Raw genomic sequence first — 21622 nt, forward strand, 5'->3', positions numbered from 1 at the left:
GCCACAAGTGGAAAATAGCGTGCAGGGTAAGGAACTTTCTCGACATACACAGCGTCTTATAGCATTGAAAAGAAGAAATGCTCCTATATTACAAGCATCCTGAAAATGTCCACAGCATGGGCTCGTCCGGGATTTGAACCCGGGACCTCTCGCACCCGAAGCGAGAATCATACCCCTAGACCAACAAGCCTGAGTGGCCAGGAGACATTTTGAACAATTTCTGAAGCGTCTTTCAGAAAAAAAGCAGGGCTATTTGGCTAGTCTCCCTCTAAGTGAGCCTCAAAACGTCATGTTTTCTCTCAAGTTGTTGTTTTTTCACTCTAGCAAGAAAGGGGGCAGCCAATCTCCTATCAGCCAGTGAGCAGAAAAAAGGCACAGATGAGAACAGCAAGCACTTTCTGGCAATTGTTCTCCTCTGCAAGTCCTGGACCCTTGCCCCATAGACTTCCACACCAGAAGCAATGAAGGGCCCACCATTTCCTGCGCCTGAGAAAGAGGGGTTTGATATTTGGATTCAAACGCGCTCGCACAGCGCTCGATCAGGCTCGATCAGGCGAGATTTATATGAGTGGCTCACAGGCCTGAAACACTCACCTGGGAGACCCAGAGTGGCTGACTTCTCAGTATAGCCATTGTTGGGCGAGTCACCTCCTTTCCTCCTGCCTCAATCTAGAATTGGCTGCAAATCATAAGAGAGAGTGCAATGCCCGTGTGCAGTGCCTACTCCCAGCTACCTCTCTGTCTTCCTTATGTAAATTAGAATTTGCAAGGGGGGACCAATGGCATTCTGCTCCTCCCACATAACCAGGAAGCCCTGTTGAACATGTCTGCCTGTGTTTTTGCAGGGACAGTGCCTTCTCTGCCCAAAAGGTGGCAGGAGAGCCTCACAACAAATGATGGGATCAACTGCTTAGTTAGAAACCCAGCATGGCAGTTACTGTGATGGAGTGCAAATTTAATGGAAGGTGTGCCTGAGGTGTCATTTCCAGAAATCCATGGAATTGTGATTGAGGGCCCAGCCTGATTGTTGGTGGATTTCTCTTCACATGCTACAGGTTCCTGCAAAGATTGTGGTGTTTGCCGGGAACGCACTGCAAAAAACAGGAAGATTCACGGGTGTAAAAGGGACCTGTCAGAATTGGGATTTGAACCCACGCCTCCATGAGGAGACCAGAAGGCTCAGCTACACTGAAGATCAAGCTCTCTTGAGTCTGGCACCTTAGACCACTCGGCCATCCTGACGGCTCATGAGGGGGGCTTAGGTCTAACTCTTCTATCTGCACCTGCCAATGTTTCCACTTACAACCTTCACAGCAATGTCACAGGTGTAAAGGCCCCAACAATACAACATAGCTTAAACAAAATAAAAATAGGCACAAGAACGACCCCCAGATGACGGATGCAGATAACTTTGTTTCGTCTTGCAAAGGTAAAGAAAGTTTCCCACGGCTCACTGTTTTCAAAGACCACCTCTTCTTAAACTTGCATTCAGATAATAAGGTTTTAGAGTGTGCACATAAAAGCAGCCAACGCTCAGTGTTTCTGCCCGGTCTCGAACCGGGGACCTTTCGCGTGTTAGGCGAACGTGATGACCACTACACTACAGAAATGACCTTGCTGCTTGCTACTGTTAAAGCAAAGTTCCTCTCAAGGCTTCACCCTACTTCTATTCTGCTGTATCAGCAGCGGCTCAGAATGTGCAGAACAAGTGTGAAAACCTCAGAGATATCATCCAACATGCTTGCAATTAGACGTATTCAAAATGTACTTGTGCAGGCATCGACAGACAAATATCTGATGCCTAAATGTCTGCGAGTACAGCTTGGGAAAGCATCACCTGGGACACACTGAGACTAAGCAGGTAGGCAGAAAAAGCACGGTGATCCATTTTTCTTCTGAGGTTAGGAATATGTTGCGCAACAATGCACCGAGTATTACTAGAAATAGTCAGGCATAGTGCATTTTTAGTACGATTTGTATGTTTAGCTCTAAAAAGGGCTCGTCCGGGATTTGAACCCGGGACCTCTCGCACCCTAAGCGAGAATCATACCCCTAGACCAACGAGCCACGCAAGAGTCACCTCTGACATGGCTCCAGGGGTTAGTGGCAGCTAGTCGGTGAATGCTTCACCCAAAGCAAGCAACTGCACATGTTGCTCTCTTCTGCAATATGATTGCTGTCTTTTCCATGGCCGTCATCAAACAAGAAATTAAAAAGCCTCTGTCCTTCAGACAGTTTGTTTTCTCTAAGTGTCTGCTTGCGGTGAGGACAAGAAAAGCATTTCTGCTCTCATTCCTTGCTTTCATGAAGTAGGCCCACCCTTCAGAGCAAAGGGCGAGCAAGCGAATGGCGCAAGCTATCGTCACTTCTCTTTTCGAGCTGTCACTGAGATCCCTGGAGCACACTACGTCAGGTTGGTGAGGGATAGACAGCCTCTATTATCTCAGCTTTCCTATAAAGTCAGCCAGTAAAGGCAAACACTGTTAAAAACAGCAAAACGCTGTTTCTGCCCGGTCTCGAACCAGGGACCTTTCGCGTGTAAGGCGAACGTGATAACCACTACACTACAGAAACAGACACTAACTCAGGAATCTTGTTGGCATGTATTGGGCTGGAATGCACAGACTAAGGGCCAATGTCCTTGAAGCTCAAAGTTGGGCTCTCCTTACCCGGTCTCTATTTCTTTGGAAGACAGGAATGAGGACCACTTTTATTCCAAGAGGCGATTTTGAAACCATATCCTGAAATTACACTAGAAAAACACTATGCATGTAATGTTCCTACCATGCTGGTCTGGCCCAGAAAAGCAGTTGCAAAGAAGTCCTGCACTCCTTTATCCCGCCACAAGTGGAAAATAGCGTGCAGGGTAAGGAACTTTCTCGACATACACAGCGTCTTATAGCATTGAAAAGAAGAAATGCTCCTATATTACAAGCATCCTGAAAATGTCCACAGCATGGGCTCGTCCGGGATTTGAACCCGGGACCTCTCGCACCCGAAGCGAGAATCATACCCCTAGACCAACAAGCCTGAGTGGCCAGGAGACATTTTGAACAATTTCTGAAGCGTCTTTCAGAAAAAAGCAGGGCTATTTGGCTAGTCTCCCTCTAAGTGAGCCTCAAAACGTCATGTTTTCTCTCAAGTTGTTGTTTTTTCACTCTAGCAAGAAAGGGGGCAGCCAATCTCCTATCAGCCAGTGAGCAGAAAAAAGGCACAGATGAGAACAGCAAGCACTTTCTGGCAATTGTTCTCCTCTGCAAGTCCTGGACCCTTGCCCCATAGACTTCCACACCAGAAGCAATGAAGGGCCCACCATTTCCTGCGCCTGAGAAAGAGGGGTTTGATATTTGGATTCAAACGCGCTCGCTCAGCGCTCGATCAGGCGAGATTTATATGAGTGGCTCACAGGCCTGAAACACTCACCTGGGAGACCCAGAGTGGCTGACTTCTCAGTATAGCCATTGTTGGGCGAGTCACCTCCTTTCCTCCTGCCTCAATCTAGAATTGGCTGCAAATCATAAGAGAGAGTGCAATGCCCGTGTGCAGTGCCTACTCCCAGCTACCTCTCTGTCTTCCTTATGTAAATTAGAATTTGCAAGGGGGGACCAATGGCATTCTGCTCCTCCCACATAACCAGGAAGCCCTGTTGAACATGTCTGCCTGTGTTTTTGCAGGGACAGTGCCTTCTCTGCCCAAAAGGTGGCAGGAGAGCCTCACAACAAATGATGGGATCAACTGCTTAGTTAGAAACCCAGCATGGCAGTTACTGTGATGGAGTGCAAATTTAATGGAAGGTGTGCCTGAGGTGTCATTTCCAGAAATCCATGGAATTGTGATTGAGGGCCCAGCCTGATTGTTGGTGGATTTCTCTTCACATGCTACAGGTTCCTGCAAAGATTGTGGTGTTTGCCGGGAACGCACTGCAAAAAACAGGAAGATTCACGGGTGTAAAAGGGACCTGTCAGAATTGGGATTTGAACCCACGCCTCCATGAGGAGACCAGAAGGCTCAGCTACACTGAAGATCAAGCTCTCTTGAGTCTGGCACCTTAGACCACTCGGCCATCCTGACGGCTCATGAGGGGGGCTTAGGTCTAACTCTTCTATCTGCACCTGCCAATGTTTCCACTTACAACCTTCACAGCAATGTCACAGGTGTAAAGGCCCCAACAATACAACATAGCTTAAACAAAATAAAAATAGGCACAAGAACGACCCCCAGATGACGGATGCAGATAACTTTGTTTCGTCTTGCAAAGGTAAAGAAAGTTTCCCACGGCTCACTGTTTTCAAAGACCACCTCTTCTTAAACTTGCATTTAGATAATAAGGTTTTAGAGTGTGCACATAAAAGCAGCCAACGCTCAGTGTTTCTGCCCGGTCTCGAACCGGGGACCTTTCGCGTGTTAGGCGAACGTGATGACCACTACACTACAGAAATGACCTTGCTGCTTGCTACTGTTAAAGCAAAGTTCCTCTCAAGGCTTCACCCTACTTCTATTCTGCTGTATCAGCAGCGGCTCAGAATGTGCAGAACAAGTGTGAAAACCTCAGAGATATCATCCAACATGCTTGCAATTAGACGTATTCAAAATTTACTTGTGCAGGCATCGACAGACAAATATCTGATGCCTAAATGTCTGCGAGTACAGCTTGGGAAAGCATCACCTGGGACACACTGAGACTAAGCAGGTAGGCAGAAAAAGCACGGTGATCCATTTTTCTTCTGAGGTTAGGAATATGTTGCGCAACAATGCACCGAGTATTACTAGAAATAGTCAGGCATAGTGCATTTTTAGTACAATTTGTATGTTTAGCTCTAAAAAGGGCTCGTCCGGGATTTGAACCCGGGACCTCTCGCACCCTAAGCGAGAATCATACCCCTAGACCAACGAGCCACGCAAGAGTCACCTCTGACATGGCTCCAGGGGTTAGTGGCAGCTAGTCGGTGAATGCTTCACCCAAAGCAAGCAACTGCACATGTTGCTCTCTTCTGCAATATGATTGCTGTCTTTTCCATGGCCGTCATCAAACAAGAAATTAAAAAGCCTCTGTCCTTCAGACAGTTTGTTTTCTCTAAGTGTCTGCTTGCGGTGAGGACAAGAAAAGCATTTCTGCTCTCATTCCTTGCTTTCATGAAGTAGGCCCACCCTTCAGAGCAAAGGGCGAGCAAGCGAATGGCGCAAGCTATCGTCACTTCTCTTTTCGAGCTGTCACTGAGATCCCTGGAGCACACTACGTCAGGTTGGTGAGGGATAGACAGCCTCTATTATCTCAGCTTTCCTATAAAGTCAGCCAGTAAAGGCAAACACTGTTAAAAACAGCAAAACGCTGTTTCTGCCCGGTCTCGAACCAGGGACCTTTCGCGTGTAAGGCGAACGTGATAACCACTACACTACAGAAACAGACACTAACTCAGGAATCTTGTTGGCATGTATTGGGCTGGAATGCACAGACTAAGGGCCAATGTCCTTGAAGCTCAAAGTTGGGCTCTCCTTACCCGGTCTCTATTTCTTTGGAAGACAGGAATGAGGACCACTTTTATTCCAAGAGGCGATTTTGAAACCATATCCTGAAATTACACTAGAAAAACACTATGCATGTAATGTTCCTACCATGCTGGTCTGGCCCAGAAAAGCAGTTGCAAAGAAGTCCTGCACTCCTTTATCCCGCCACAAGTGGAAAATAGCGTGCAGGGTAAGGAACTTTCTCGACATACACAGCGTCTTATAGCATTGAAAAGAAGAAATGCTCCTATATTACAAGCATCCTGAAAATGTCCACAGCATGGGCTCGTCCGGGATTTGAACCCGGGACCTCTCGCACCCGAAGCGAGAATCATACCCCTAGACCAACAAGCCTGAGTGGCCAGGAGACATTTTGAACAATTTCTGAAGCGTCTTTCAGAAAAAAAGCAGGGCTATTTGGCTAGTCTCCCTCTAAGTGAGCCTCAAAACGTCATGTTTTCTCTCAAGTTGTTGTTTTTTCACTCTAGCAAGAAAGGGGGCAGCCAATCTCCTATCAGCCAGTGAGCAGAAAAAAGGCACAGATGAGAACAGCAAGCACTTTCTGGCAATTGTTCTCCTCTGCAAGTCCTGGACCCTTGCCCCATAGACTTCCACACCAGAAGCAATGAAGGGCCCACCATTTCCTGCGCCTGAGAAAGAGGGGTTTGATATTTGGATTCAAACGCGCTCGCTCAGCGCTCGATCAGGCTCGATCAGGCGAGATTTATATGAGTGGCTCACAGGCCTGAAACACTCACCTGGGAGACCCAGAGTGGCTGACTTCTCAGTATAGCCATTGTTGGGCGAGTCACCTCCTTTCCTCCTGCCTCAATCTAGAATTGGCTGCAAATCATAAGAGAGAGTGCAATGCCCGTGTGCAGTGCCTACTCCCAGCTACCTCTCTGTCTTCCTTATGTAAATTAGAATTTGCAAGGGGGGACCAATGGCATTCTGCTCCTCCCACATAACCAGGAAGCCCTGTTGAACATGTCTGCCTGTGTTTTTGCAGGGACAGTGCCTTCTCTGCCCAAAAGGTGGCAGGAGAGCCTCACAACAAATGATGGGATCAACTGCTTAGTTAGAAACCCAGCATGGCAGTTACTGTGATGGAGTGCAAATTTAATGGAAGGTGTGCCTGAGGTGTCATTTCCAGAAATCCATGGAATTGTGATTGAGGGCCCAGCCTGATTGTTGGTGGATTTCTCTTCACATGCTACAGGTTCCTGCAAAGATTGTGGTGTTTGCCGGGAACGCACTGCAAAAAACAGGAAGATTCACGGGTGTAAAAGGGACCTGTCAGAATTGGGATTTGAACCCACGCCTCCATGAGGAGACCAGAAGGCTCAGCTACACTGAAGATCAAGCTCTCTTGAGTCTGGCACCTTAGACCACTCGGCCATCCTGACGGCTCATGAGGGGGGCTTAGGTCTAACTCTTCTATCTGCACCTGCCAATGTTTCCACTTACAACCTTCACAGCAATGTCACAGGTGTAAAGGCCCCAACAATACAACATAGCTTAAACAAAATAAAAATAGGCACAAGAACGACCCCCAGATGACGGATGCAGATAACTTTGTTTCGTCTTGCAAAGGTAAAGAAAGTTTCCCACGGCTCACTGTTTTCAAAGACCACCTCTTCTTAAACTTGCATTCAGATAATAAGGTTTTAGAGTGTGCACATAAAAGCAGCCAACGCTCAGTGTTTCTGCCCGGTCTCGAACCGGGGACCTTTCGCGTGTTAGGCGAACGTGATGACCACTACACTACAGAAATGACCTTGCTGCTTGCTACTGTTAAAGCAAAGTTCCTCTCAAGGCTTCACCCTACTTCTATTCTGCTGTATCAGCAGCGGCTCAGAATGTGCAGAACAAGTGTGAAAACCTCAGAGATATCATCCAACATGCTTGCAATTAGACGTATTCAAAATTTACTTGTGCAGGCATCGACAGACAAATATCTGATGCCTAAATGTCTGCGAGTACAGCTTGGGAAAGCATCACCTGGGACACACTGAGACTAAGCAGGTAGGCAGAAAAAGCACGGTGATCCATTTTTCTTCTGAGGTTAGGAATATGTTGCGCAACAATGCACCGAGTATTACTAGAAATAGTCAGGCATACTGCATTTTTAGTACAATTTGTATGTTTAGCTCTAAAAAGGGCTCGTCCGGGATTTGAACCCGGGACCTCTCGCACCCTAAGCGAGAATCATACCCCTAGACCAACGAGCCACGCAAGAGTCACCTCTGACATGGCTCCAGGGGTTAGTGGCAGCTAGTCGGTGAATGCTTCACCCAAAGCAAGCAACTGCACATGTTGCTCTCTTCTGCAATATGATTGCTGTCTTTTCCATGGCCGTCATCAAACAAGAAATTAAAAAGCCTCTGTCCTTCAGACAGTTTGTTTTCTCTAAGTGTCTGCTTGCGGTGAGGACAAGAAAAGCATTTCTGCTCTCATTCCTTGCTTTCATGAAGTAGGCCCACCCTTCAGAGCAAAGGGCGAGCAAGCGAATGGCGCAAGCTATCGTCACTTCTCTTTTCGAGCTGTCACTGAGATCCCTGGAGCACACTACGTCAGGTTGGTGAGGGATAGACAGCCTCTATTATCTCAGCTTTCCTATAAAGTCAGCCAGTAAAGGCAAACACTGTTAAAAACAGCAAAACGCTGTTTCTGCCCGGTCTCGAACCAGGGACCTTTCGCGTGTAAGGCGAACGTGATAACCACTACACTACAGAAACAGACACTAACTCAGGAATCTTGTTGGCATGTATTGGGCTGGAATGCACAGACTAAGGGCCAATGTCCTTGAAGCTCAAAGTTGGGCTCTCCTTACCCGGTCTCTATTTCTTTGGAAGACAGGAATGAGGACCACTTTTATTCCAAGAGGCGATTTTGAAACCATATCCTGAAATTACACTAGAAAAACACTATGCATGTAATGTTCCTACCATGCTGGTCTGGCCCAGAAAAGCAGTTGCAAAGAAGTCCTGCACTCCTTTATCCCGCCACAAGTGGAAAATAGCGTGCAGGGTAAGGAACTTTCTCGACATACACAGCGTCTTATAGCATTGAAAAGAAGAAATGCTCCTATATTACAAGCATCCTGAAAATGTCCACAGCATGGGCTCGTCCGGGATTTGAACCCAGGACCTCTCGCACCCGAAGCGAGAATCATACCCCTAGACCAACGAGCCTGAGTGGCCAGGAGACATTTTGAACAATTTCTGAAGCGTCTTTCAGAAAAAAAGCAGGGCTATTTGGCTAGTCTCCCTCTAAGTGAGCCTCACAACGTCATGTTTTCTCTCAAGTTGTTGTTTTTTCACTCTAGCAAGAAAGGGGGCAGCCAATCTCCTATCAGCCAGTGAGCAGAAAAAAGGCACAGATGAGAACAGCAAGCACTTTCTGGCAATTGTTCTCCTCTGCAAGTCCTGGACCCTTGCCCCATAGACTTCCACACCAGAAGCAATGAAGGGCCCACCATTTCCTGCGCCTGAGAAAGAGGGGTTTGATATTTGGATTCAAACGCGCTCGCTCAGCGCTCGATCAGGCGAGATTTATATGAGTGGCTCACAGGCCTGAAACACTAACCTGGGAGACCCAGAGTGGCTGACTTCTCAGTATAGCCATTGTTGGGCGAGTCACCTCCTTTCCTCCTGCCTCAATCTAGAATTGGCTGCAAATCATAAGAGAGAGTGCAATGCCCGTGTGCAGTGCCTACTCCCAGCTACCTCTCTGTCTTCCTTATGTAAATTAGAATTTGCAAGGGGGGACCAATGGCATTCTGCTCCTCCCACATAACCAGGAAGCCCTGTTGAACATGTCTGCCTGTGTTTTTGCAGGGACAGTGCCTTCTCTGCCCAAAAGGTGGCAGGAGAGCCTCACAACAAATGATGGGATCAACTGCTTAGTTAGAAACCCAGCATGGCAGTTACTGTGATGGAGTGCAAATTTAATGGAAGGTGTGCCTGAGGTGTCATTTCCAGAAATCCATGGAATTGTGATTGAGGGCCCAGCCTGATTGTTGGTGGATTTCTCTTCACATGCTACAGGTTCCTGCAAAGATTGTGGTGTTTGCCGGGAACGCACTGCAAAAAACAGGAAGATTCACGGGTGTAAAAGGGACCTGTCAGAATTGGGATTTGAACCCACGCCTCCATGAGGAGACCAGAAGGCTCAGCTACACTGAAGATCAAGCTCTCTTGAGTCTGGCACCTTAGACCACTCGGCCATCCTGACGGCTCATGAGGGGGGCTTAGGTCTAACTCTTCTATCTGCACCTGCCAATGTTTCCACTTACAACCTTCACAGCAATGTCACAGGTGTAAAGGCCCCAACAATACAACATAGCTTAAACAAAATAAAAATAGGCACAAGAACGACCCCCAGATGACGGATGCAGATAACTTTGTTTCGTCTTGCAAAGGTAAAGAAAGTTTCCCACGGCTCACTGTTTTCAAAGACCACCTCTTCTTAAACTTGCATTCAGATAATAAGGTTTTAGAGTGTGCACATAAAAGCAGCCAACGCTCAGTGTTTCTGCCCGGTCTCGAACCGGGGACCTTTCGCGTGTTAGGCGAACGTGATGACCACTACACTACAGAAACGACCTTGCTGCTTGCTACTGTTAAAGCAAAGTTCCTCTCAAGGCTTCACCCTACTTCTATTCTGCTGTATCAGCAGCGGCTCAGAATGTGCAGAACAAGTGTGAAAACCTCAGAGATATCATCCAACATGCTTGCAATTAGACGTATTCAAAATTTACTTGTGCAGGCATCGACAGACAAATATCTGATGCCTAAATGTCTGCGAGTACAGCTTGGGAAAGCATCACCTGGGACACACTGAGACTAAGCAGGTAGGCAGAAAAAGCACGGTGATCCATTTTTCTTCTGAGGTTAGGAATATGTTGCGCAACAATGCACCGAGTATTACTAGAAATAGTCAGGCATAGTGCATTTTTAGTACGATTTGTATGTTTAGCTCTAAAAAGGGCTCGTCCGGGATTTGAACCCGGGACCTCTCGCACCCTAAGCGAGAATCATACCCCTAGACCAACGAGCCACGCAAGAGTCACCTCTGACATGGCTCCAGGGGTTAGTGGCAGCTAGTCGGTGAATGCTTCACCCAAAGCAAGCAACTGCACATGTTGCTCTCTTCTGCAATATGATTGCTGTCTTTTCCATGGCCGTCATCAAACAAGAAATTAAAAAGCCTCTGTCCTTCAGACAGTTTGTTTTCTCTAAGTGTCTGCTTGCAGTGAGGACAAGAAAAGCATTTCTGCTCTCATTCCTTGCTTTCATGAAGTAGGCCCACCCTTCAGAGCAAAGGGCGAGCAAGCGAATGGCGCAAGCTATCGTCACTTCTCTTTTCGAGCTGTCACTGAGATCCCTGGAGCACACTACGTCAGGTTGGTGAGGGATAGACAGCCTCTATTATCTCAGCTTTCCTATAAAGTCAGCCAGTAAAGGCAAACACTGTTAAAAACAGCAAAACGCTGTTTCTGCCCGGTCTCGAACCAGGGACCTTTCGCGTGTAAGGCGAACGTGATAACCACTACACTACAGAAACAGACACTAACTCAGGAATCTTGTTGGCATGTATTGGGCTGGAATGCACAGACTAAGGGCCAATGTCCTTGAAGCTCAAAGTTGGGCTCTCCTTACCCGGTCTCTATTTCTTTGGAAGACAGGAATGAGGACCACTTTTATTCCAAGAGGCGATTTTGAAACCATATCCTGAAATTACACTAGAAAAACACTATGCATGTAATGTTCCTACCATGCTGGTCTGGCCCAGAAAAGCAGTTGCAAAGAAGTCCTGCACTCCTTTATCCCGCCACAAGTGGAAAATAGCGTGCAGGGTAAGGAACTTTCTCGACATACACAGCGTCTTATAGCATTGAAAAGAAGAAATGCTCCTATATTACAAGCATCCTGAAAATGTCCACAGCATGGGCTCGTCCGGGATTTGAACCCGGGACCTCTCGCACCCGAAGCGAGAATCATACCCCTAGACCAACAAGCCTGAGTGGCCAGGAGACATTTTGAACAATTTCTGAAGCGTCTTTCAGAAAAAAAGCAGGGCTATTTGGCTAGTCTCCCTCTAAGTGAGCCTCAAAACGTCATGTTTTCTCTCAAGTTGTTGTTTTTTCACTCTAGCAAGAAAGGGGGCAGCCAATCTCCTATCAGCCAGTGAGCAGAAAAAAGGCACAGATGAGAACAGCAAGCACTTTCTGGCAATTGTTCTCCTCTGCAAGTCCTGGACCCTTGCCCCATAGACTTCCACACCAGAAGCAATGAAGGGCCCACCATTTCCTGCGCCTGAGAAAGAGGGGTTTGATATTTGGATTCAAACGCGCTCGCACAGCGCTCGATCAGGCTCGATCAGGCGAGATTTATATGAGTGGCTCACAGGCCTGAAACACTCACCTGGGAGACCCAGAGTGGCTGACTTCTCAGTATAGCCATTGTTGGGCGAGTCACCTCCTTTCCTCCTGCCTCAATCTAGAATTGGCTGCAAATCATAAGAGAGAGTGCAATGCCCGTGTGCAGTGCCTACTCCCAGCTACCTCTCTGTCTTCCTTATGTAAATTAGAATTTGCAAGGGGGGACCAATGGCATTCTGCTCCTCCCACATAACCAGGAAGCCCTGTTGAACATGTCTGCCTGTGTTTTTGCAGGGACAGTGCCTTCTCTGCCCAAAAGGTGGCAGGAGAGCCTCACAACAAATGATGGGATCAACTGCTTAGTTAGAAACCCAGCATGGCAGTTACTGTGATGGAGTGCAAATTTAATGGAAGGTGTGCCTGAGGTGTCATTTCCAGAAATCCATGGAATTGTGATTGAGGGCCCAGCCTGATTGTTGGTGGATTTCTCTTCACATGCTACAGGTTCCTGCAAAGATTGTGGTGTTTGCCGGGAACGCACTGCAAAAAACAGGAAGATTCACGGGTGTAAAAGGGACCTGTCAGAATTGGGATTTGAACCCACGCCTCCATGAGGAGACCAGAAGACTCAGCTACACTGAAGATCAAGCTCTCTTGAGTCTGGCACCTTAGACCACTCGGCCATCCTGACGGCTCATGAGGGGGGCTTAGGTCTAACTCTTCTATCTGCACCTGCCAATGTTTCCACTTACAACCTTCACAGCAATGTCACAGGTGTAAAGGCCCCAACAATACAACATAGCTTAAACAAAATAAAAATAGGCACAAGAACGACCCCCAGATGACGGATGCAGATAACTTTGTTTCGTCTTGCAAAGGTAAAGAAAGTTTCCCACGGCTCACTGTTTTCAAAGACCACCTCTTCTTAAACTTGCATTCAGATAATAAGGTTTTAGAGTGTGCACATAAAAGCAGCCAACGCTCAGTGTTTCTGCCCGGTCTCGAACCGGGGACCTTTCGCGTGTTAGGCGAACGTGATGACCACTACACTACAGAAACGACCTTGCTGCTTGCTACTGTTAAAGCAAAGTTCCTCTCAAGGCTTCACCCTACTTCTATTCTGCTGTATCAGCAGCGGCTCAGAATGTGCAGAACAAGTGTGAAAACCTCAGAGATATCATCCAACATGCTTGCAATTAGACGTATTCAAAATTTACTTGTGCAGGCATCGACAGACAAATATCTGATGCCTAAATGTCTGCGAGTACAGCTTGGGAAAGCATCACCTGGGACACACTGAGACTAAGCAGGTAGGCAGAAAAAGCACGGTGATCCATTTTTCTTCTGAGGTTAGGAATATGTTGCGCAACAATGCACCGAGTATTACTAGAAATAGTCAGGCATAGTGCATTTTTAGTACGATTTGTATGTTTAGCTCTAAAAAGGGCTCGTCCGGGATTTGAACCCGGGACCTCTCGCACCCTAAGCGAGAATCATACCCCTAGACCAACGAGCCACGCAAGAGTCACCTCTGACATGGCTCCAGGGGTTAGTGGCAGCTAGTCGGTGAATGCTTCACCCAAAGCAAGCAACTGCACATGTTGCTCTCTTCTGCAATATGATTGCTGTCTTTTCCATGGCCGTCATCAAACAAGAAATTAAAAAGCCTCTGTCCTTCAGACAGTTTGTTTTCTCTAAGTGTCTGCTTGCGGTGAGGACAAGAAAAGCATTTCTGCTCTCATTCCTTGCTTTCATGAAGTAGGCCCACCCTTCAGAGCAAAGGGCGAGCAAGCGAATGGCGCAAGCTATCGTCACTTCTCTTTTCGAGCTGTCACTGAGATCCCTGGAGCACACTACGTCAGGTTGGTGAGGGATAGACAGCCTCTATTATCTCAGCTTTCCTATAAAGTCAGCCAGTAAAGGCAAACACTGTTAAAAACAGCAAAACGCTGTTTCTGCCCGGTCTCGAACCAGGGACCTTTCGCGTGTAAGGCGAACGTGATAACCACTACACTACAGAAACAGACACTAACTCAGGAATCTTGTTGGCATGTATTGGGCTGGAATGCACAGACTAAGGGCCAATGTCCTTGAAGCTCAAAGTTGGGCTCTCCTTACCCGGTCTCTATTTCTTTGGAAGACAGGAATGAGGACCACTTTTATTCCAAGAGGCGATTTTGAAACCATATCCTGAAATTACACTAGAAAAACACTATGCATGTAATGTTCCTACCATGCTGGTCTGGCCCAGAAAAGCAGTTGCAAAGAAGTCCTGCACTCCTTTATCCCGCCACAAGTGGAAAATAGCGTGCAGGGTAAGGAACTTTCTCGACATACACAGCGTCTTATAGCATTGAAAAGAAGAAATGCTCCTATATTACAAGCATCCTGAAAATGTCCACAGCATGGGCTCGTCCGGGATTTGAACCCGGGACCTCTCGCACCCGAAGCGAGAATCATACCCCTAGACCAACAAGCCTGAGTGGCCAGGAGACATTTTGAACAATTTCTGAAGCGTCTTTCAGAAAAAAAGCAGGGCTATTTGGCTAGTCTCCCTCTAAGTGAGCCTCAAAACGTCATGTTTTCTCTCAAGTTGTTGTTTTTTCACTCTAGCAAGAAAGGGGGCAGCCAATCTCCTATCAGCCAGTGAGCAGAAAAAAGGCACAGATGAGAACAGCAAGCACTTTCTGGCAATTGTTCTCCTCTGCAAGTCCTGGACCCTTGCCCCATAGACTTCCACACCAGAAGCAATGAAGGGCCCACCATTTCCTGCGCCTGAGAAAGAGGGGTTTGATATTTGGATTCAAACGCGCTCGCTCAGCGCTCGATCAGGCTCGATCAGGCGAGATTTATATGAGTGGCTCACAGGCCTGAAACACTCACCTGGGAGACCCAGAGTGGCTGACTTCTCAGTATAGCCATTGTTGGGCGAGTCACCTCCTTTCCTCCTGCCTCAATCTAGAATTGGCTGCAAATCATAAGAGAGAGTGCAATGCCCGTGTGCAGTGCCTACTCCCAGCTACCTCTCTGTCTTCCTTATGTAAATTAGAATTTGCAAGGGGGGACCAATGGCATTCTGCTCCTCCCACATAACCAGGAAGCCCTGTTGAACATGTCTGCCTGTGTTTTTGCAGGGACAGTGCCTTCTCTGCCCAAAAGGTGGCAGGAGAGCCTCACAACAAATGATGGGATCAACTGCTTAGTTAGAAACCCAGCATGGCAGTTACTGTGATGGAGTGCAAATTTAATGGAAGGTGTGCCTGAGGTGTCATTTCCAGAAATCCATGGAATTGTGATTGAGGGCCCAGCCTGATTGTTGGTGGATTTCTCTTCACATGCTACAGGTTCCTGCAAAGATTGTGGTGTTTGCCGGGAACGCACTGCAAAAAACAGGAAGATTCACGGGTGTAAAAGGGACCTGTCAGAATTGGGATTTGAACCCACGCCTCCATGAGGAGACCAGAAGGCTCAGCTACACTGAAGATCAAGCTCTCTTGAGTCTGGCACCTTAGACCACTCGGCCATCCTGACGGCTCATGAGGGGGGCTTAGGTCTAACTCTTCTATCTGCACCTGCCAATGTTTCCACTTACAACCTTCACAGCAATGTCACAGGTGTAAAGGCCCCAACAATACAACATAGCTTAAATAAAATAAAAATAGGCACAAGAACGACCCCCAGATGACGGATGCAGATAACTTTGTTTCGTCTTGCAAAGGTAAAGAAAGTTTCCCACGGCTCACTGTGTTCAAAGACCACCTCTTCTTAAACTTGCATTCAGATAATAAGGTTTTAGAGTGTGCACATAAAAGCAGCCAACGCTCAGTGTTTCTGCCCGGTCTCGAACCGGGGACCTTTCGCGTGTTAGGCGAACGTGATGACCACTACACTACAGAAACAACCTTGCTGCTTGCTACTGTTAAAGCAAAGTTCCTCTCAAGGCTTCACCCTACTTCTATTCTGCTGTATCAGCAGCGGCTCAGAATGTGCAGAACAAGTGTGAAAACCTCAGAGATATCATCCAACATGCTTGCAATTAGACGTATTCAAAATGTACTTGTGCAGGCATCGACAGACAAATATCTGATGCCTAAATGTCTGCGAGTACAGCTTGGGAAAGCATCACCTGGGACACACTGAGACTAAGCAGGTAGGCAGAAAAAGCACGGTGATCCATTTTTCTTCTGAGGTTAGGAATATGTTGCGCAACAATGCACCGAGTATTACTAGAAATAGTCAGGCATAGTGCATTTTTAGTACGATTTGTATGTTTAGCTCTAAAAAGGGCTCGTCCGGGATTTGAACCCGGGACCTCTCACACCCTAAGCGAGAATCATACCCCTAGACCAACGAGCCACGCAAGAGTCACCTCTGACATGGCTCCAGGGGTTAGTGGCAGCTAGTCGGTGAATGCTTCACCCAAAGCAAGCAACTGCACATGTTGCTCTCTTCTGCAATATGATTGCTGTCTTTTCCATGGCCGTCATCAAACAAGAAATTAAAAAGCCTCTGTCCTTCAGACAGTTTGTTTTCTCTAAGTGTCTGCTTGCGGTGAGGACAAGAAAAGCATTTCTGCTCTCATTCCTTGCTTTCATGAAGTAGGCCCACCCTTCAGAGCAAAGGGCGAGCAAGCGAATGGCGCAAGCTATCGTCACTTCTCTTTTCGAGCTGTCACTGAGATCCCTGGAGCACACTACGTCAGGTTGGTGAGGGATAGACAGCCTCTATTATCTCAGCTTTCCTATAAAGTCAGCCAGTAAAGGCAAACACTGTTAAAAACAGCAAAACGCTGTTTCTGCCCGGTCTCGAACCAGGGACCTTTCGCGTGTAAGGCGAACGTGATAACCACTACACTACAGAAACAGACACTAACTCAGGAATCTTGTTGGCATGTATTGGGCTGGAATGCACAGACTAAGGGCCAATGTCCTTGAAGCTCAAAGTTGGGCTCTCCTTACCCGGTCTCTATTTCTTTGGAAGACAGGAATGAGGACCACTTTTATTCCAAGAGGCGATTTTGAAACCATATCCTGAAATTACACTAGAAAAACACTATGCATGTAATGTTCCTACCATGCTGGTCTGGCCCAGAAAAGCAGTTGCAAAGAAGTCCTGCACTCCTTTATCCCGCCACAAGTGGAAAATAGCGTGCAGGGTAAGGAACTTTCTCGACATACACAGCGTCTTATAGCATTGAAAAGAAGAAATGCTCCTATATTACAAGCATCCTGAAAATGTCCACAGCATGGGCTCGTCCGGGATTTGAACCCGGGACCTCTCGCACCCGAAGCGAGAATCATACCCCTAGACCAACAAGCCTGAGTGGCCAGGAGACATTTTGAACAATTTCTGAAGCGTCTTTCAGAAAAAAAGCAGGGCTATTTGGCTAGTCTCCCTCTAAGTGAGCCTCAAAACGTCATGTTTTCTCTCAAGTTGTTGTTTTTTCACTCTAGCAAGAAAGGGGGCAGCCAATCTCCTATCAGCCAGTGAGCAGAAAAAAGGCACAGATGAGAACAGCAAGCACTTTCTGGCAATTGTTCTCCTCTGCAAGTCCTGGACCCTTGCCCCATAGACTTCCACACCAGAAGCAATGAAGGGCCCACCATTTCCTGCGCCTGAGAAAGAGGGGTTTGATATTTGGATTCAAACGCGCTCGCTCAGCGCTCGATCAGGCTCGATCAGGCGAGATTTATATGAGTGGCTCACAGGCCTGAAACACTCACCTGGGAGACCCAGAGTGGCTGACTTCTCAGTATAGCCATTGTTGGGCGAGTCACCTCCTTTCCTCCTGCCTCAATCTAGAATTGGCTGCAAATCATAAGAGAGAGTGCAATGCCCGTGTGCAGTGCCTACTCCCAGCTACCTCTCTGTCTTCCTTATGTAAATTAGAATTTGCAAGGGGGGACCAATGGCATTCTGCTCCTCCCACATAACCAGGAAGCCCTGTTGAACATGTCTGCCTGTGTTTTTGCAGGGACAGTGCCTTCTCTGCCCAAAAGGTGGCAGGAGAGCCTCACAACAAATGATGGGATCAACTGCTTAGTTAGAAACCCAGCATGGCAGTTACTGTGATGGAGTGCAAATTTAATGGAAGGTGTGCCTGAGGTGTCATTTCCAGAAATCCATGGAATTGTGATTGAGGGCCCAGCCTGATTGTTGGTGGATTTCTCTTCACATGCTACAGGTTCCTGCAAAGATTGTGGTGTTTGCCGGGAACGCACTGCAAAAAACAGGAAGATTCACGGGTGTAAAAGGGACCTGTCAGAATTGGGATTTGAACCCACGCCTCCATGAGGAGACCAGAAGGCTCAGCTACACTGAAGATCAAGCTCTCTTGAGTCTGGCACCTTAGACCACTCGGCCATCCTGACGGCTCATGAGGGGGGCTTAGGTCTAACTCTTCTATCTGCACCTGCCAATGTTTCCACTTACAACCTTCACAGCAATGTCACAGGTGTAAAGGCCCCAACAATACAACATAGCTTAAACAAAATAAAAATAGGCACAAGAACGACCCCCAGATGACGGATGCAGATAACTTTGTTTCGTCTTGCAAAGGTAAAGAAAGTTTCCCACGGCTCACTGTTTTCAAAGACCACCTCTTCTTAAACTTGCATTCAGATAATAAGGTTTTAGAGTGTGCACATAAAAGCAGCCAACGCTCAGTGTTTCTGCCCGGTCTCGAACCGGGGACCTTTCGCGTGTTAGGCGAACGTGATGACCACTACACTACAGAAATGACCTTGCTGCTTGCTACTGTTAAAGCAAAGTTCCTCTCAAGGCTTCACCCTACTTCTATTCTGCTGTATCAGCAGCGGCTCAGAATGTGCAGAACAAGTGTGAAAACCTCAGAGATATCATCCAACATGCTTGCAATTAGACGTATTCAAAATTTACTTGTGCAGGCATCGACAGACAAATATCTGATGCCTAAATGTCTGCGAGTACAGCTTGGGAAAGCATCACCTGGGACACACTGAGACTAAGCAGGTAGGCAGAAAAAGCACGGTGATCCATTTTTCTTCTGAGGTTAGGAATATGTTGCGCAACAATGCACCGAGTATTACTAGAAATAGTCAGGCATAGTGCATTTTTAGTACAATTTGTATGTTTAGCTCTAAAAAGGGCTCGTCCGGGATTTGAACCCGGGACCTCTCGCACCCTAAGCGAGAATCATACCCCTAGACCAACGAGCCACGCAAGAGTCACCTCTGACATGGCTCCAGGGGTTAGTGGCAGCTAGTCGGTGAATGCTTCACCCAAAGCAAGCAACTGCACATGTTGCTCTCTTCTGCAATATGATTGCTGTCTTTTCCATGGCCGTCATCAAACAAGAAATTAAAAAGCCTCTGTCCTTCAGACAGTTTGTTTTCTCTAAGTGTCTGCTTGCGGTGAGGACAAGAAAAGCATTTCTGCTCTCATTCCTTGCTTTCATGAAGTAGGCCCACCCTTCAGAGCAAAGGGCGAGCAAGCGAATGGCGCAAGCTATCGTCACTTCTCTTTTCGAGCTGTCACTGAGATCCCTGGAGCACACTACGTCAGGTTGGTGAGGGATAGACAGCCTCTATTATCTCAGCTTTCCTATAAAGTCAGCCAGTAAAGGCAAACACTGTTAAAAACAGCAAAACGCTGTTTCTGCCCGGTCTCGAACCAGGGACCTTTCGCGTGTAAGGCGAACGTGATAACCACTACACTACAGAAACAGACACTAACTCAGGAATCTTGTTGGCATGTATTGGGCTGGAATGCACAGACTAAGGGCCAATGTCCTTGAAGCTCAAAGTTGGGCTCTCCTTACCCGGTCTCTATTTCTTTGGAAGACAGGAATGAGGACCACTTTTATTCCAAGAGGCGATTTTGAAACCATATCCTGAAATTACACTAGAAAAACACTATGCATGTAATGTTCCTACCATGCTGGTCTGGCCCAGAAAAGCAGTTGCAAAGAAGTCCTGCACTCCTTTATCCCGCCACAAGTGGAAAATAGCGTGCAGGGTAAGGAACTTTCTCGACATACACAGCGTCTTATAGCATTGAAAAGAAGAAATGCTCCTATATTACAAGCATCCTGAAAATGTCCACAGCATGGGCTCGTCCGGGATTTGAACCCGGGACCTCTCGCACCCGAAGCGAGAATCATACCCCTAGACCAACAAGCCTGAGTGGCCAGGAGACATTTTGAACAATTTCTGAAGCGTCTTTCAGAAAAAAAGCAGGGCTATTTGGCTAGTCTCCCTCTAAGTGAGCCTCAAAACGTCATGTTTTCTCTCAAGTTGTTGTTTTTTCACTCTAGCAAGAAAGGGGGCAGCCAATCTCCTATCAGCCAGTGAGCAGAAAAAAGGCACAGATGAGAACAGCAAGCACTTTCTGGCAATTGTTCTCCTCTGCAAGTCCTGGACCCTTGCCCCATAGACTTCCACACCAGAAGCAATGAAGGGCCCACCATTTCCTGCGCCTGAGAAAGAGGGGTTTGATATTTGGATTCAAACGCGCTCGCTCAGCGCTCGATCAGGCTCGATCAGGCGAGATTTATATGAGTGGCTCACAGGCCTGAAACACTCACCTGGGAGACCCAGAGTGGCTGACTTCTCAGTATAGCCATTGTTGGGCGAGTCACCTCCTTTCCTCCTGCCTCAATCTAGAATTGGCTGCAAATCATAAGAGAGAGTGCAATGCCCGTGTGCAGTGCCTACTCCCAGCTACCTCTCTGTCTTCCTTATGTAAATTAGAATTTGCAAGGGGGGACCAATGGCATTCTGCTCCTCCCACATAACCAGGAAGCCCTGTTGAACATGTCTGCCTGTGTTTTTGCAGGGACAGTGCCTTCTCTGCCCAAAAGGTGGCAGGAGAGCCTCACAACAAATGATGGGATCAACTGCTTAGTTAGAAACCCAGCATGGCAGTTACTGTGATGGAGTGCAAATTTAATGGAAGGTGTGCCTGAGGTGTCATTTCCAGAAATCCATGGAATTGTGATTGAGGGCCCAGCCTGATTGTTGGTGGATTTCTCTTCACATGCTACAGGTTCCTGCAAAGATTGTGGTGTTTGCCGGGAACGCACTGCAAAAAACAGGAAGATTCACGGGTGTAAAAGGGACCTGTCAGAATTGGGATTTGAACCCACGCCTCCATGAGGAGACCAGAAGGCTCAGCTACACTGAAGATCAAGCTCTCTTGAGTCTGGCACCTTAGACCACTCGGCCATCCTGACGGCTCATGAGGGGGGCTTAGGTCTAACTCTTCTATCTGCACCTGCCAATGTTTCCACTTACAACCTTCACAGCAATGTCACAGGTGTAAAGGCCCCAACAATACAACATAGCTTAAACAAAATAAAAATAGGCACAAGAACGACCCCCAGATGACGGATGCAGATAACTTTGTTTCGTCTTGCAAAGGTAAAGAAAGTTTCCCACGGCTCACTGTTTTCAAAGACCACCTCTTCTTAAACTTGCATTCAGATAATAAGGTTTTAGAGTGTGCACATAAAAGCAGCCAACGCTCAGTGTTTCTGCCCGGTCTCGAACCGGGGACCTTTCGCGTGTTAGGCGAACGTGATGACCACTACACTACAGAAACGACCTTGCTGCTTGCTACTGTTAAAGCAAAGTTCCTCTCAAGGCTTCACCCTACTTCTATTCTGCTGTATCAGCAGCGGCTCAGAATGTGCAGAACAAGTGTGAAAACCTCAGAGATATCATCCAACATGCTTGCAATTAGACGTATTCAAAA

General features: G+C 47.3%; 38 non-coding genes across 38 annotated transcripts; all 38 read right to left on the reverse strand.

Moving 5' to 3' along the window:
• Positions 1–118: 118 nt before the first annotated feature.
• TRNAP-CGG (transfer RNA proline (anticodon CGG)) lies at positions 119–190 on the reverse strand. Its single transcript has one exon. It is a non-coding gene; the product is annotated as a tRNA-Pro (tRNA).
• A 940-nt stretch (positions 191–1130) lies between these two features.
• On the reverse strand, positions 1131–1242 carry TRNAL-CAA (transfer RNA leucine (anticodon CAA)). Its single transcript has 2 exons — positions 1205–1242; positions 1131–1176 (listed from the first exon to the last, which is right to left on the reverse strand). It is a non-coding gene; the product is annotated as a tRNA-Leu (tRNA).
• Positions 1243–1537: 295 nt separating this feature from the next.
• TRNAV-AAC (transfer RNA valine (anticodon AAC)) lies at positions 1538–1610 on the reverse strand. The gene has a single exon. It is a non-coding gene; the product is annotated as a tRNA-Val (tRNA).
• A 385-nt stretch (positions 1611–1995) lies between these two features.
• TRNAP-AGG (transfer RNA proline (anticodon AGG)) lies at positions 1996–2067 on the reverse strand. The gene has a single exon. It is a non-coding gene; the product is annotated as a tRNA-Pro (tRNA).
• Positions 2068–2501: 434 nt separating this feature from the next.
• Positions 2502–2574, reverse strand: TRNAV-UAC (transfer RNA valine (anticodon UAC)). The gene has a single exon. It is a non-coding gene; the product is annotated as a tRNA-Val (tRNA).
• A 384-nt stretch (positions 2575–2958) lies between these two features.
• On the reverse strand, positions 2959–3030 carry TRNAP-CGG (transfer RNA proline (anticodon CGG)). Its single transcript has one exon. It is a non-coding gene; the product is annotated as a tRNA-Pro (tRNA).
• Positions 3031–3959: 929 nt separating this feature from the next.
• Positions 3960–4071, reverse strand: TRNAL-CAA (transfer RNA leucine (anticodon CAA)). Its single transcript has 2 exons — positions 4034–4071; positions 3960–4005 (listed from the first exon to the last, which is right to left on the reverse strand). It is a non-coding gene; the product is annotated as a tRNA-Leu (tRNA).
• Positions 4072–4366: 295 nt separating this feature from the next.
• Positions 4367–4439, reverse strand: TRNAV-AAC (transfer RNA valine (anticodon AAC)). The gene has a single exon. It is a non-coding gene; the product is annotated as a tRNA-Val (tRNA).
• Positions 4440–4824: 385 nt separating this feature from the next.
• Positions 4825–4896, reverse strand: TRNAP-AGG (transfer RNA proline (anticodon AGG)). The gene has a single exon. It is a non-coding gene; the product is annotated as a tRNA-Pro (tRNA).
• Positions 4897–5330: 434 nt separating this feature from the next.
• TRNAV-UAC (transfer RNA valine (anticodon UAC)) lies at positions 5331–5403 on the reverse strand. Its single transcript has one exon. It is a non-coding gene; the product is annotated as a tRNA-Val (tRNA).
• Positions 5404–5787: 384 nt separating this feature from the next.
• On the reverse strand, positions 5788–5859 carry TRNAP-CGG (transfer RNA proline (anticodon CGG)). The gene has a single exon. It is a non-coding gene; the product is annotated as a tRNA-Pro (tRNA).
• Positions 5860–6799: 940 nt separating this feature from the next.
• On the reverse strand, positions 6800–6911 carry TRNAL-CAA (transfer RNA leucine (anticodon CAA)). Its single transcript has 2 exons — positions 6874–6911; positions 6800–6845 (listed from the first exon to the last, which is right to left on the reverse strand). It is a non-coding gene; the product is annotated as a tRNA-Leu (tRNA).
• A 295-nt stretch (positions 6912–7206) lies between these two features.
• TRNAV-AAC (transfer RNA valine (anticodon AAC)) lies at positions 7207–7279 on the reverse strand. The gene has a single exon. It is a non-coding gene; the product is annotated as a tRNA-Val (tRNA).
• Positions 7280–7664: 385 nt separating this feature from the next.
• Positions 7665–7736, reverse strand: TRNAP-AGG (transfer RNA proline (anticodon AGG)). The gene has a single exon. It is a non-coding gene; the product is annotated as a tRNA-Pro (tRNA).
• A 434-nt stretch (positions 7737–8170) lies between these two features.
• Positions 8171–8243, reverse strand: TRNAV-UAC (transfer RNA valine (anticodon UAC)). The gene has a single exon. It is a non-coding gene; the product is annotated as a tRNA-Val (tRNA).
• Positions 8244–8627: 384 nt separating this feature from the next.
• On the reverse strand, positions 8628–8699 carry TRNAP-CGG (transfer RNA proline (anticodon CGG)). Its single transcript has one exon. It is a non-coding gene; the product is annotated as a tRNA-Pro (tRNA).
• Positions 8700–9629: 930 nt separating this feature from the next.
• Positions 9630–9741, reverse strand: TRNAL-CAA (transfer RNA leucine (anticodon CAA)). Its single transcript has 2 exons — positions 9704–9741; positions 9630–9675 (listed from the first exon to the last, which is right to left on the reverse strand). It is a non-coding gene; the product is annotated as a tRNA-Leu (tRNA).
• A 295-nt stretch (positions 9742–10036) lies between these two features.
• TRNAV-AAC (transfer RNA valine (anticodon AAC)) lies at positions 10037–10109 on the reverse strand. The gene has a single exon. It is a non-coding gene; the product is annotated as a tRNA-Val (tRNA).
• Positions 10110–10494: 385 nt separating this feature from the next.
• TRNAP-AGG (transfer RNA proline (anticodon AGG)) lies at positions 10495–10566 on the reverse strand. Its single transcript has one exon. It is a non-coding gene; the product is annotated as a tRNA-Pro (tRNA).
• A 434-nt stretch (positions 10567–11000) lies between these two features.
• TRNAV-UAC (transfer RNA valine (anticodon UAC)) lies at positions 11001–11073 on the reverse strand. The gene has a single exon. It is a non-coding gene; the product is annotated as a tRNA-Val (tRNA).
• Positions 11074–11457: 384 nt separating this feature from the next.
• Positions 11458–11529, reverse strand: TRNAP-CGG (transfer RNA proline (anticodon CGG)). Its single transcript has one exon. It is a non-coding gene; the product is annotated as a tRNA-Pro (tRNA).
• A 940-nt stretch (positions 11530–12469) lies between these two features.
• TRNAL-CAA (transfer RNA leucine (anticodon CAA)) lies at positions 12470–12581 on the reverse strand. The gene is made up of 2 exons: positions 12544–12581; positions 12470–12515 (listed from the first exon to the last, which is right to left on the reverse strand). It is a non-coding gene; the product is annotated as a tRNA-Leu (tRNA).
• A 295-nt stretch (positions 12582–12876) lies between these two features.
• TRNAV-AAC (transfer RNA valine (anticodon AAC)) lies at positions 12877–12949 on the reverse strand. Its single transcript has one exon. It is a non-coding gene; the product is annotated as a tRNA-Val (tRNA).
• Positions 12950–13334: 385 nt separating this feature from the next.
• On the reverse strand, positions 13335–13406 carry TRNAP-AGG (transfer RNA proline (anticodon AGG)). Its single transcript has one exon. It is a non-coding gene; the product is annotated as a tRNA-Pro (tRNA).
• A 434-nt stretch (positions 13407–13840) lies between these two features.
• On the reverse strand, positions 13841–13913 carry TRNAV-UAC (transfer RNA valine (anticodon UAC)). The gene has a single exon. It is a non-coding gene; the product is annotated as a tRNA-Val (tRNA).
• A 384-nt stretch (positions 13914–14297) lies between these two features.
• Positions 14298–14369, reverse strand: TRNAP-CGG (transfer RNA proline (anticodon CGG)). Its single transcript has one exon. It is a non-coding gene; the product is annotated as a tRNA-Pro (tRNA).
• Positions 14370–15309: 940 nt separating this feature from the next.
• On the reverse strand, positions 15310–15421 carry TRNAL-CAA (transfer RNA leucine (anticodon CAA)). Its single transcript has 2 exons — positions 15384–15421; positions 15310–15355 (listed from the first exon to the last, which is right to left on the reverse strand). It is a non-coding gene; the product is annotated as a tRNA-Leu (tRNA).
• Positions 15422–15716: 295 nt separating this feature from the next.
• Positions 15717–15789, reverse strand: TRNAV-AAC (transfer RNA valine (anticodon AAC)). Its single transcript has one exon. It is a non-coding gene; the product is annotated as a tRNA-Val (tRNA).
• Positions 15790–16174: 385 nt separating this feature from the next.
• Positions 16175–16246, reverse strand: TRNAP-AGG (transfer RNA proline (anticodon AGG)). The gene has a single exon. It is a non-coding gene; the product is annotated as a tRNA-Pro (tRNA).
• Positions 16247–16680: 434 nt separating this feature from the next.
• Positions 16681–16753, reverse strand: TRNAV-UAC (transfer RNA valine (anticodon UAC)). The gene has a single exon. It is a non-coding gene; the product is annotated as a tRNA-Val (tRNA).
• A 384-nt stretch (positions 16754–17137) lies between these two features.
• TRNAP-CGG (transfer RNA proline (anticodon CGG)) lies at positions 17138–17209 on the reverse strand. The gene has a single exon. It is a non-coding gene; the product is annotated as a tRNA-Pro (tRNA).
• A 940-nt stretch (positions 17210–18149) lies between these two features.
• TRNAL-CAA (transfer RNA leucine (anticodon CAA)) lies at positions 18150–18261 on the reverse strand. The gene is made up of 2 exons: positions 18224–18261; positions 18150–18195 (listed from the first exon to the last, which is right to left on the reverse strand). It is a non-coding gene; the product is annotated as a tRNA-Leu (tRNA).
• Positions 18262–18556: 295 nt separating this feature from the next.
• Positions 18557–18629, reverse strand: TRNAV-AAC (transfer RNA valine (anticodon AAC)). The gene has a single exon. It is a non-coding gene; the product is annotated as a tRNA-Val (tRNA).
• Positions 18630–19014: 385 nt separating this feature from the next.
• On the reverse strand, positions 19015–19086 carry TRNAP-AGG (transfer RNA proline (anticodon AGG)). Its single transcript has one exon. It is a non-coding gene; the product is annotated as a tRNA-Pro (tRNA).
• A 434-nt stretch (positions 19087–19520) lies between these two features.
• On the reverse strand, positions 19521–19593 carry TRNAV-UAC (transfer RNA valine (anticodon UAC)). The gene has a single exon. It is a non-coding gene; the product is annotated as a tRNA-Val (tRNA).
• A 384-nt stretch (positions 19594–19977) lies between these two features.
• On the reverse strand, positions 19978–20049 carry TRNAP-CGG (transfer RNA proline (anticodon CGG)). The gene has a single exon. It is a non-coding gene; the product is annotated as a tRNA-Pro (tRNA).
• Positions 20050–20989: 940 nt separating this feature from the next.
• On the reverse strand, positions 20990–21101 carry TRNAL-CAA (transfer RNA leucine (anticodon CAA)). Its single transcript has 2 exons — positions 21064–21101; positions 20990–21035 (listed from the first exon to the last, which is right to left on the reverse strand). It is a non-coding gene; the product is annotated as a tRNA-Leu (tRNA).
• Positions 21102–21396: 295 nt separating this feature from the next.
• TRNAV-AAC (transfer RNA valine (anticodon AAC)) lies at positions 21397–21469 on the reverse strand. The gene has a single exon. It is a non-coding gene; the product is annotated as a tRNA-Val (tRNA).
• Positions 21470–21622: the final 153 nt, after the last annotated feature.

This window comes from Lissotriton helveticus, chromosome 10 (genome assembly GCF_964261635.1).
Source record: "Lissotriton helveticus chromosome 10, aLisHel1.1, whole genome shotgun sequence".
NCBI lineage: Eukaryota > Metazoa > Chordata > Amphibia > Caudata > Salamandridae > Lissotriton > Lissotriton helveticus.